This window comes from Prionailurus bengalensis, chromosome D2 (genome assembly GCF_016509475.1).
Source record: "Prionailurus bengalensis isolate Pbe53 chromosome D2, Fcat_Pben_1.1_paternal_pri, whole genome shotgun sequence".
In the NCBI taxonomy this organism is placed as follows: domain Eukaryota; kingdom Metazoa; phylum Chordata; class Mammalia; order Carnivora; family Felidae; genus Prionailurus; species Prionailurus bengalensis.
The window spans coordinates 18,306,490-18,316,150 of record NC_057351.1 but is presented as its reverse complement, the minus strand read 5'-3'; the positions used below and the strand labels follow the sequence as shown (position 1 = coordinate 18,316,150).

General features: G+C 52.4%; 1 long non-coding RNA gene across 1 annotated transcript; it reads left to right on the top strand.

Annotated features, from left to right (window-relative positions):
- Positions 1–2,478: 2,478 nt before the first annotated feature.
- LOC122493511 lies at positions 2,479–3,402 on the top strand. The gene is made up of 2 exons (XR_006299904.1): positions 2,479–2,706; positions 2,917–3,402. It is a non-coding gene; the product is annotated as an uncharacterized LOC122493511 (long non-coding RNA).
- The last annotated feature ends 6,259 nt before the right edge of the window (positions 3,403–9,661 follow it).

Here is a 9,661-nt window from a genome sequence, read left to right as displayed (position 1 = left end):
CGACGGACGGGCGTGAGCTGAGAGGGGAGGCTGGAGAGGAAGACTCATGAATCGCCTGTGCGTTGATGGTAACTGAAAGCCGTGGCCTCATAGAATGGCTTTTTATCTGATTCCAGATAAGAGAGATAAGAGAGAGCCTGGGGGAGAACCAAGGAAAGGGACTCCGGTTCTCTTGGGGAAGGGACCACATGACCTTCAACCCATCAGCTAACTCTTTAGCTCTTTAGCTCACCCCTTACCTCTTTGGTTCTTGATGAAAAGGAAATACATCAAAATGCTAACCTTAGTTATCTTTGAAAATGTAGGTTTTTTTTTTTTTTTAAGCCTGTCATTGAGCAGACGTAAAAGGAAGTAGTAAAATCAGAAGCCCGCATAGTAGGAAAGATCAGGAAGCGGCTGGTAGCTTCATTATGTTTCAATGTTTTTAGCACAGTTCATGTGTTATCAAATCTCTTTCACTAGCTGCTTTCCTCACGTGGGAGGTTTTAAAGAATTGGCTGCTTGTAATGTTCCCTATTCTAAAATATTTATGTTTAAAAGCAGAAAAAGCATCGAGATGATTATGGTCTTTAGCAGCAGGATGGCGTTGCCACGAGTGATGGGAAATGATGTAGACCACTCCTGGGAGGGCTGCTGTGTCTTAAACCTCACTGCGGCTTTCCCTCACCTCCGTCTGGTGATTGAACAGCAGGTAAGGAGGTGACAGGAAACCCCTCACCCCACTTACTGTAGCCTGTGGGGAGACAGTAAATGTGTGCCCTTGGGATCGCAGCTGCTTTTCACGAGCCTGTGGGAAATGTGCATTACCCTCATGGTACAGATGTGGAAATCGAGGCCTTGGGGAGCGTGGGGATCCCAGGCAGGGCAGGATTTAGCTGCCAGGATTCGAGTTTGAACCCAAATCTTCTGACCTGGTGTCCCGTGCCCTTCCATGCTAGCCCCTTCTGTCCCTTGTGTTTATTACTCATTCATCCCTGACCTTTTTGCTTTAAGAGGATTTGAGGGGTGCCTGGGTGGCTCAGTCGGTGAAGTGTCTGATTTCCTTCGGCTCAGGGTCACGATCTCACGGCTCGAGTTCAAGCCCCACGTCCGGCTCTGTGCTGACAGCTCAGAGCCTGGAGCCTGCCCCGGATTCTGTGTCTCTGTCTCTCTCTGCCCCCTCCCCACGCACACGCACACGCTCTCTCTCTCTCTCAAAAATAAATAAACATTAAAAAAAAGAATAAAAAAAAGAGGACTTGAAAGGGCTCCGAGATAAATGGCTGCCTTAAATTTCATGAACTAGAACTTATTTTCTACCCCCCCTCCAAATCAGGAAAAAGGAGAAGGGATTCCCGTGGGCAGTGACCTCGCCAGCATCACCCTGTCCTCTGTCTGTGCCTCGTCCATCTGCTTTCCTCTACCTCCCGGTGGCTTCCTGCTGCCGGCACCCCAGATTGAGAGGCACCCCACTGCCAGGCACCTCTGGAGCATCCTCCATCCAATCTCATTCGATCGGATTGCGGGGTGGGGGGAATCTTTCCTGACACACCCGGAGCAGCACCTGATGTTACTCTCAGCCCCTTTTTGGTTTTTGTTACTTTTAAAGGGCATTAAAAACCCACGCATATGTACTTTGTTGTTGCAGAGAAGGTAGCTAGGAACCGGGCAACCGAGGATGTACGTCACCCACAGTCCGAGTGTATCTATGAGACTGACGTCTGCCCCAGCTTCTCTCTCGTTCTTTCTTTGCCACACGTCCCTTCGATAAGCGATCGGCATTTCCTTCTTAAAACACCTTAGAAGTAACTTCTTCCACTATGTTTTGGTACGGTGAGTACTGGCCCCCTTGCTTTGCAGGTGGGGGGAAATAAGAGAGAGTTCATGCAAGGCGCTGTGCGGCAGAACATCTGCCGAGAATAAAGTACACAGCCCGTGGCTTTTCCTTTCATAATCTCAGACAGGAGAGAAGGCTTCGTGGGAGCCTGTGCAACATGTGTGACAATGGATCAATGGCCACGAAAGTCCCGCCAGCCTAAGCCGTAGCTCCTAAAGCGGTGGTTCACAAAAACACATTCCTTCTGTGGTCAACGGGGGAGCGACGAAAAAGAGTTCCACGCTCATCTCTCTGAGTTTAGGAAATTCTGGGCTCACTGAAGTTAAATAGGTCTCCCTCCTACAGAATTTCTCGGAGTCTCTAGCATGAAGATATGCATGGAGAGCCTGCCCGAGGGGTTCCACAGAATTCTGGGTCTCTCCCCAGGGTACCTTCCCCCGACCCTACCCCAGTATCCTCTTGGCGTCTCCCGGATGTTCTGTGCAACACAGTTTACTTATTTATTATTTTTAATATGAAATTTATCGTCAGATTGGTTTCCATACAATACCCAGTGCTCATCCCAACAGGTGCCCTCCTGAATACTCATCACCCACCCTCCCCTCCTTCCGACCCCCCATCAACCCTCAGTTTGTTCCCAGTTTCTAAGAGTCTCTTATGGTTTGGCTCCCTCCCTCTCTAAAATTTTTTTTTTGTTCTTCCTTCCCTTCCCCCATGGTCTTGTGCAACACAGATTCGAAGAATATTCATGGACCCTCCTCTTCTCAAAATCAATGGTTTCTTATCATCACGAGTACCTAAAATGGGTATTTAAACAACGCTTCGCCTTGGGGAGAGATGACTACGTTTTGAGGTAGCCTCGCACAACGAGCTTGACTTGATTCCATCAGGTAAGGCGGAATGCACCCGGGGAGGGGCGCATTCACCCCCCACTCCTGTCCCCAGGACCCCCTGCAACAATTCTTCCAGGGTGTGTGGATGGGAAGGAAGGAACTAAGGGGAGTGGGCCAAGTAAGTAGAAGCCGAGCCTTCAGATGTGCTTCTCTGACACCGGGCTTGAGGACACCTGAGCAGGTGTTTCTTGGGTATTACCCGTGCAGCTGGGGAACAAGGCCATCGGTCATTCGGTGAATAAGGCCATCGCTATTTGCGACATCAAATCAAGAAGTCTCCAACCAACAGAGCATCAGCCAAAGCGGTGGGCATTTATGAGGCAGCGATCCAACTTCTGGGACCCGGAGGACAGCTGCCGTATTTTGGTGCGCATCCATCGAGACCAACTGGTCTATTGTTTTTTTAAAGGAAGCTCGAGGTCAGACCTCAGCGGGACCAGCCAACTGCTCTCCCCCGTTCCACATTGATCTCCAAATGCCTGGCTCACAAGCCTTCCATGGTGGAAACTGGAAACTCCCGTCATGCTTAGCATTGCATTTAAGAGTTTCTCAAGCTTGTGCACACGTGCCCTGAGCAGGGGGTGTGTGTGCAAGGTCACAGGACAAACATCTATCCATCTTACTTGTAGATTAAAAACACTATTTTTATATTTTATGATTATATTTATACTAACATGTGACCTAGAATGAAAAGCTCATGAGTTTTCCCTTTTTTAAAAAATATTTATTATTTTATTTTATTTTATTTTATTTTATTTTATTTTATTTTATTTTTGAGAGAGAGAGGGAGCCAGTGAGCAGGGGAGGGGAAGATTGAGAGGGAGAGAGAGAATCCCAAGCAGGCGCTACGCCCATCGTGAGATTGTGACCTGAACGGAAATCAAGAGTCGGATGCTTAACCAACTGAGCCACCCAGGTGCCCCTCAGTATTAAATATGAGCGCTCGGTGAAATTCTGTGGTTCTTTTGTGGGCTTTCTCTCTGAAATGGGAATGGGGTAAAGAGTTGGGTATCATCTACTATTCGGAGCTCTTGGATGAAAAATGTTGGTATTTTTATATCTAGCCCAACGCTCATTTTATAACTGAAGAAACCGAGACCCAGAAAGATCAAATATGTCCTAATCCCACGCCTGGCAGGCAATGTTAGCTGCCTACCCAATATTCATTCAGTTCCTCTAATGGCCCCTCCCCCCCTCCCATCACCCTCCCCCCCCCCCTTTATCAAACTACATAAATCCTAGTTATATTCTGGGCAGTAGCTAAAAATACTTGTTTTCTCAGAATTCCTTGTTGTTAGGAACAGCCATTCAATACAGTTCTGTCCAGTGGCCCAGCCCCGGATCCCTCGCTTCCCATGGGTTTCTGGATTTTCTTATACCTAGAGAGATGCGAGGAAGCTCTGTACTCTCCCCCTGGGGGCCACCTTTTTATTTCTTTCTATTTCTCTGAGCTGTGAATATTTTTAACCCTATCAATACGGCCAGCTCTTCTGACACAGAGACAGTGTTAGAATTGTCAACCATCAGTCCCCAGCCCCGTGGGATGATTCTCCACAGGTGGTTTCCAGACTCAGGCTCTGATGAGCCAAATAAAAATGTTTTGTTTGGTTAAAAAGATTTTTTTTTGAGAGTTTCTAAAAAGACTTATTTTCCTGATTCTGGCGTCTCCTTCCTTTTTTGTTCTTCCTTCATGTTTCTGGCCAAAAACATGGGTGTGAGGTCTGGAGGTGCTGCAGCCATGTTGTGCTAAGAGGCAACAAGCTTAAGGGTGAATTACCAACGTGCTGGGGATGGCGAAAGAGGAAGTTAGGATGACACTTGGTCTCCAAAGATTTGTTGAGCAGGTGCTCCAACCCGGACTGCCCAGGCTCAGACTCTGTGATATGTGAGCACCATCAGCACTCCTTTCTGAGTTTTTGAAGGCCCTTTAATTAGGTTTCCATTAGAAGCAAGTGAATTTCCGACCCATATGCCCAGCCAGCTTGTTTAGACCCGTAGGATTTCGGTGTCTTAAAAAAGGTATCTAGCCGTGTAAACATACAGGAATTTGTTTAGAAAAGTTTCTGGCTTGTAAGACGTTCAAAGAATTAGTGGCATGGGCCAATCCTGGTACGGATTCCTAAACGACAGACCCTTTAATTCATAGGCGTTATGATCGTGATTCAGTACTGCTTCCCAGAAAATTATTAGCAGTTTTGAGAGGCTGTGATGTCTGCGTGGCCTCCTAAATTGTGTCCATTCTACCGTCTAGCCTCAGCCACGAGAAATCCCAGAGAAACTGAAGGGGTACCATTCACACCGCTGAGGTCCCTGGGGTAGGGGAGGAGGCGGCTATGACGGAGAGTAAATCCCTACTCCCCTGCAGACAGAAGGCCGGGTGGAAGTCCTCTGGTTTGACGCAAAGGGCTAGTCACCCTCCAGTATGAGGGTCCCGCCTCTTCCCTCCCAGACAAATAGCCAGGGGAGATCTTGGTAAAAGGTGGCCATCCCAGGGAGGCCAAAGGAGAGCAGAAGGGGAGGGGCCCCTCCCACCGGTCGGTCTATGTGACTCTGCAACATAATTGCAGCCTGCGGCAACATCCGGAGGTCATGGCCTTAAAGAAACGGGATCATGCGTCAGGGCAGGGAGAGCTAGGGAGCATGCTCGTTTGTGGGCGGAAGGAAACTGAATGTTGAGAGCCAGGGGGAGCCTGCCGAACAGCTGTAGTGGCAAGGTATGATGTGACCCCGTAGCAGAGACTGTGGGTGGTGGCCCAAGCCGGGGCTCACCGGGGTATATGGCTGAGGGGGTAGAAATGGGGGTAGGTGAGTGAGAGGGACCCGCCGGGTGCAAACTGCGTGAGGGGCTGGCCGCGGCCTCTCCCCTGCAGACCTGAGCAGCTAGCGGGATGCCCAGGGACGGAGCCCGAGGAATGTTCCCGAGGAGGCCTCGGTTCATACCTGCGGGTCCGAGGCCGGTCCTCACCGAGTTCTCACTCCTGACGCACAGCCTTTGATAATCGGGGACTCTGGCGCCAAAAATAAAATGGAAAGACGAGGAGGCAGGCAGGGAGAGTGAGATTCCTTTCCCCAGCAGTAGGGCAGGGAGGGAAGCCTGATTCCAAATGGAGGACCCAGAAGAGACCAACCCCAGAGGCTCACGGTGGGAGAGCATGGCTGGAACTCTCTGGCCCGGCCCTCTCTTTTCCAAACATACAAAAGTCAGTCCTGTGCTCACTGAAGGGCCTGGAGGGTCAAGGGTCAGGGTATCCTGCGCCCTGCTGGGCTTCGAGGGTCTTAATCTGTCTTGGGCAGGCAGAGGTGGGAGAGGAGGGAGCCAGGGGTTCCACGGCTGGTTGGGAGCCTCTGCCGGGCTCCTCCTCCTCTCTTTGCATTTTTCGGTTTCAACACAAGCTCACAGCCAGAGCTTCTGCGGTCCCAGCCCCAAGCCCCGCGTCACCATGGTAACAATCCTTACCTCCTGTCACTTGCGGCGTATTTTTTTTCAAAGGGCCCCTGTGCCTTATTTATCCGCTTCATCTATTGTGTACCGTCTCCTTCTTGCGTGCCCCAGCTTTGTGCCTCTCACACCTCCGTTCCGATTCCGATTCTAGCACCTTCTTGTTGCCTGTACAAGGGGCCCACACCCGTCCCGGTAAAAACTAAAGACACAGGGCAAAAGCCAGGCGCTGACGGAGTTCAGGGTCCGCCCGCCTGGGAAGGAGGGGAAGGCGGGGCCGTGGAGGAGCCCCGAGCAGGATGTGGCCTGGTCGGGGTCACCCCGGAGTGGAGCAGGTGGGGGGACCCTTAAGAATGCCACCAACACCCGCTCCAGCTCACAGAAGAGGCGGGCTGGCTCGCGCCCCCCCGCGTGTGACCGTTGCATCGGGTGGCTCAGCGGTTAGGACTGCGTTTGGTGACAGTTGACGGAAGACTCAAATGGACTGTGAATCTTCTCAAATGGAAGTTGATTCTCCTCTCACGGAGGTTCAGGGGCGGATGGGGCCAGGCCGCTGTGGGGCACCGACCTCAGGGCCGAGGCATCTCCCGCCTTCAGCGCCGCGCCTCCCACTGTGGGCGCCCATTCTTCAGGTCACCTTGTGGCCCAGGTGGGCTGCTGGACCGCCGGCGCTCTCATGCACCTTCCGGGGAGAAGGGAGAGGGAGTCAGAGCAAAGGAGTTCTGCTCCGTGGTCTGTCTCTCGAGGAACCTCCCCAGGTGTCCTTCTCAACACAATTCTATTTATGTCTCGGGTCCAAGAGCTTAGTCCCTCGGCCCTAGCACACCATGGTGCTTGTGGTCTGAGGGAGCCCTGGTGGTCTCGTCCTCGCGGATCTGACGAGGTGGGGGTTTGCAGGGGACAGTCATTCCTCTCTGCGCCAATGGGGAAGGCGGGGAGGAGGCATTTCCAAAGACCTTCTACGTTACGTGCTTCTGAGGCTTGTCCTCCCAGCGATGGGCGTCTCGACGTTTCCATCTGGAATTGGGGAGGCCGTGGAAACCACAGATCTGCTGGTGCGGAGCGCTGGGGGCGGGGAGGGGGGAGACCGGCCACTGCGGATGGTCTCCTCTGCAAAGAACCTAAATGCTGTCAGTGTCTATCAGCTATCTGTCCTTCCTGGGCAGCAGGGACCCAGGCGCGCGGCAGGGCAGCGGTGACCTGAAGAATAACCACCCTCCACGCACAGGACCAGCATCCGAAAGCCGTTGGTGCACTTCTGTTTGTTGCCGGCCGGACAGCAAATCAAAGGGTCCAGACCTGCCTGAATGTGCTAGAATTCTACGTGTCCCTTCTCGGGGGCCCCGCCTGCCTGGACACGGGCACTCAGAGCCCAGGAAGGAAGCCGCGACCTCGCGGTTGAGGTTGGTGCGTGAGGCACGAATGAAAAACAGTCCCGAGAGCTGATGGACTCTGCCCGAATCTTCCATTCGGCCGAAAGGAAGTGCCCGCGACGTAGGATGTTTGACCTGAAGGGGACTTGAAGATCCTACGGTCCACACTTTTCATCTTCAGTTAAGAAGTAGGCTGGATCAAGGGCGGCGGGCCCGGAACTGCCAGCCCCCGGCCCTCCCCTGCTCGTTGATGGCCGCACACGTTGTGCGTCTCTGGGACCAGACTCCGGCTGGTTTTTGTTCTCGGCCCCCGACAGGAGGCTGACTCGTGCCTCGCCGCTTCCCTTGAGCCCTGGCTTCATCAGCAGCAGCTCCACGCGAAATCTCTCTGGGAAACAACCCCTGGAAGAAATCGGAAACTCAAGTCCTGCTGATTTGGCCGACCTGACAGTGGTACCTAAATGCTAAGTATGCATTGTTAATTTCACGCCCTCCGGGGCGGGCCACACTCTCCACGAGGCGCCAAGGCTGTCGCTTCGAAAGGAGCCTTTGAGCCGAACTTGCAGCTGTGAGGCCGCAAGCTCGGCTGCCAGGCGGGGATTTGCACGGCTGCTCGTTGCCTTGGCTCCCCTTCTTCCAGCAGGAAGGTCGGCATGCGGTTTGCACAGCCGGACGAGCGGCCAGGCGACTCCTGATGGCCCGTCTGCGGGGGTGGGGTGGGGGGATGGGGGAGTGTCGCAGGCCGCTAGGTGACTGCACACGCTGGGACCTTGCCTGGGCTTCTGGTGGGAGCAATTAATTTTGGTTCTCTCAGATTCTCTTTGTCTCGCCCCATAGAGTTTTTATTCATCCACGAAAGAAGAAATCCTAGTTTGCCCCCGTGTACGATGACCCAGTGGTGCCGAAAACTGCGTCGGAAATTTCCGTGTCCTTTGTTCATTTTTACGACTGAATCGCCAAATGAACATCGCCTGTCTTGCTCTAAATTTCCTTTACAAAATGTAGATTTGGGATATAGTTGATGTGGGCTCTGGGAAGATACACTTGCAAGTGGGTCTTGATGGGGAAATTTCCTGAGTGTCTTTGTATATTCACTGGGTGCCTAACTCTGGACCAAGAACCTCTGCCTTCATGGGGCTGCTGCCCCATCAAAGCTGTGAGCCAGAAATTGATCATTTTTAGGCAGGCAGAGCATAACTGTAGCTCATTGCAGAGAGAGGCACAAGACATCCTGGGAAGGGAAAGGGGGCTGGTCACACACGTGTCGCAAGGAATCGGGAGGTGCCCCCCCCCCCCCCAGAAAAGCACGGATCAGAGTTTAACCAACAAGAATGGTAGAAGGGAGTACCGGAGAGAGAAGGAGCCAGGAGAATGTGTTAGTCTGGGTTCTTCAGAGAAACAGCACCGATAGGATGTGTGTATGCATGTGGGGGGAGAGGTAGAGACTGATTTTAAGAAATTCACTTACGTGGCGGGAGGAGATGGCGAATCTGAGATCTGCAGGGTAGGGCCAACAAGGCTGGAGACCCGAGGAAAAATTGCAGTTTGGGTCTCTCTTTAGTGACGGGGGGTGGGGACCTCAGCCTTTTTCTTAAGACCTTCAGCTGATTAGATAAGGCCCACCCACATGATGTAGAGCAATCTGCTTTAGTCAAAGTCCACGGCTTTGAAGGTAGATCTTACCCAAAAGAATACTTTAACAGGAGCATCCAGAGAATGTTTGACCAACCATCTGGGCACCATGGCCCGGCCAAGCGGACACATGAAATCAACCATTACACATTTCTCACGAAGTGAGACAGTGCGGGCATTTTGGGCGGAGTGAGTGACCCATGCAGCAGAAGGGGAGGCTGGCGTGGGGGTTGGGGAGTACCAGGCCTGTGAAGGGGGTGAGGTATGCCTCACGGGGCCATGTTTGTGAGGAAGTGGAGACAGGCGGTGTGCCGTGGATTAAGGGGTTATTGGTGCTGGTTCAGGACGGACCCAGGGGAGCAGGTGGCTTAAGGAAGAAAGTCATGAAAAGTGAAGGTGGAGGCAAGTGTCAACTTAAAGAAAGAAGCTACAATCGAAGAACGTCTTCCCGAGCAGTGCTCTGGTCTTATGTCATGCACCTACCCCGAGGGTGAGGCATAGCCTTACG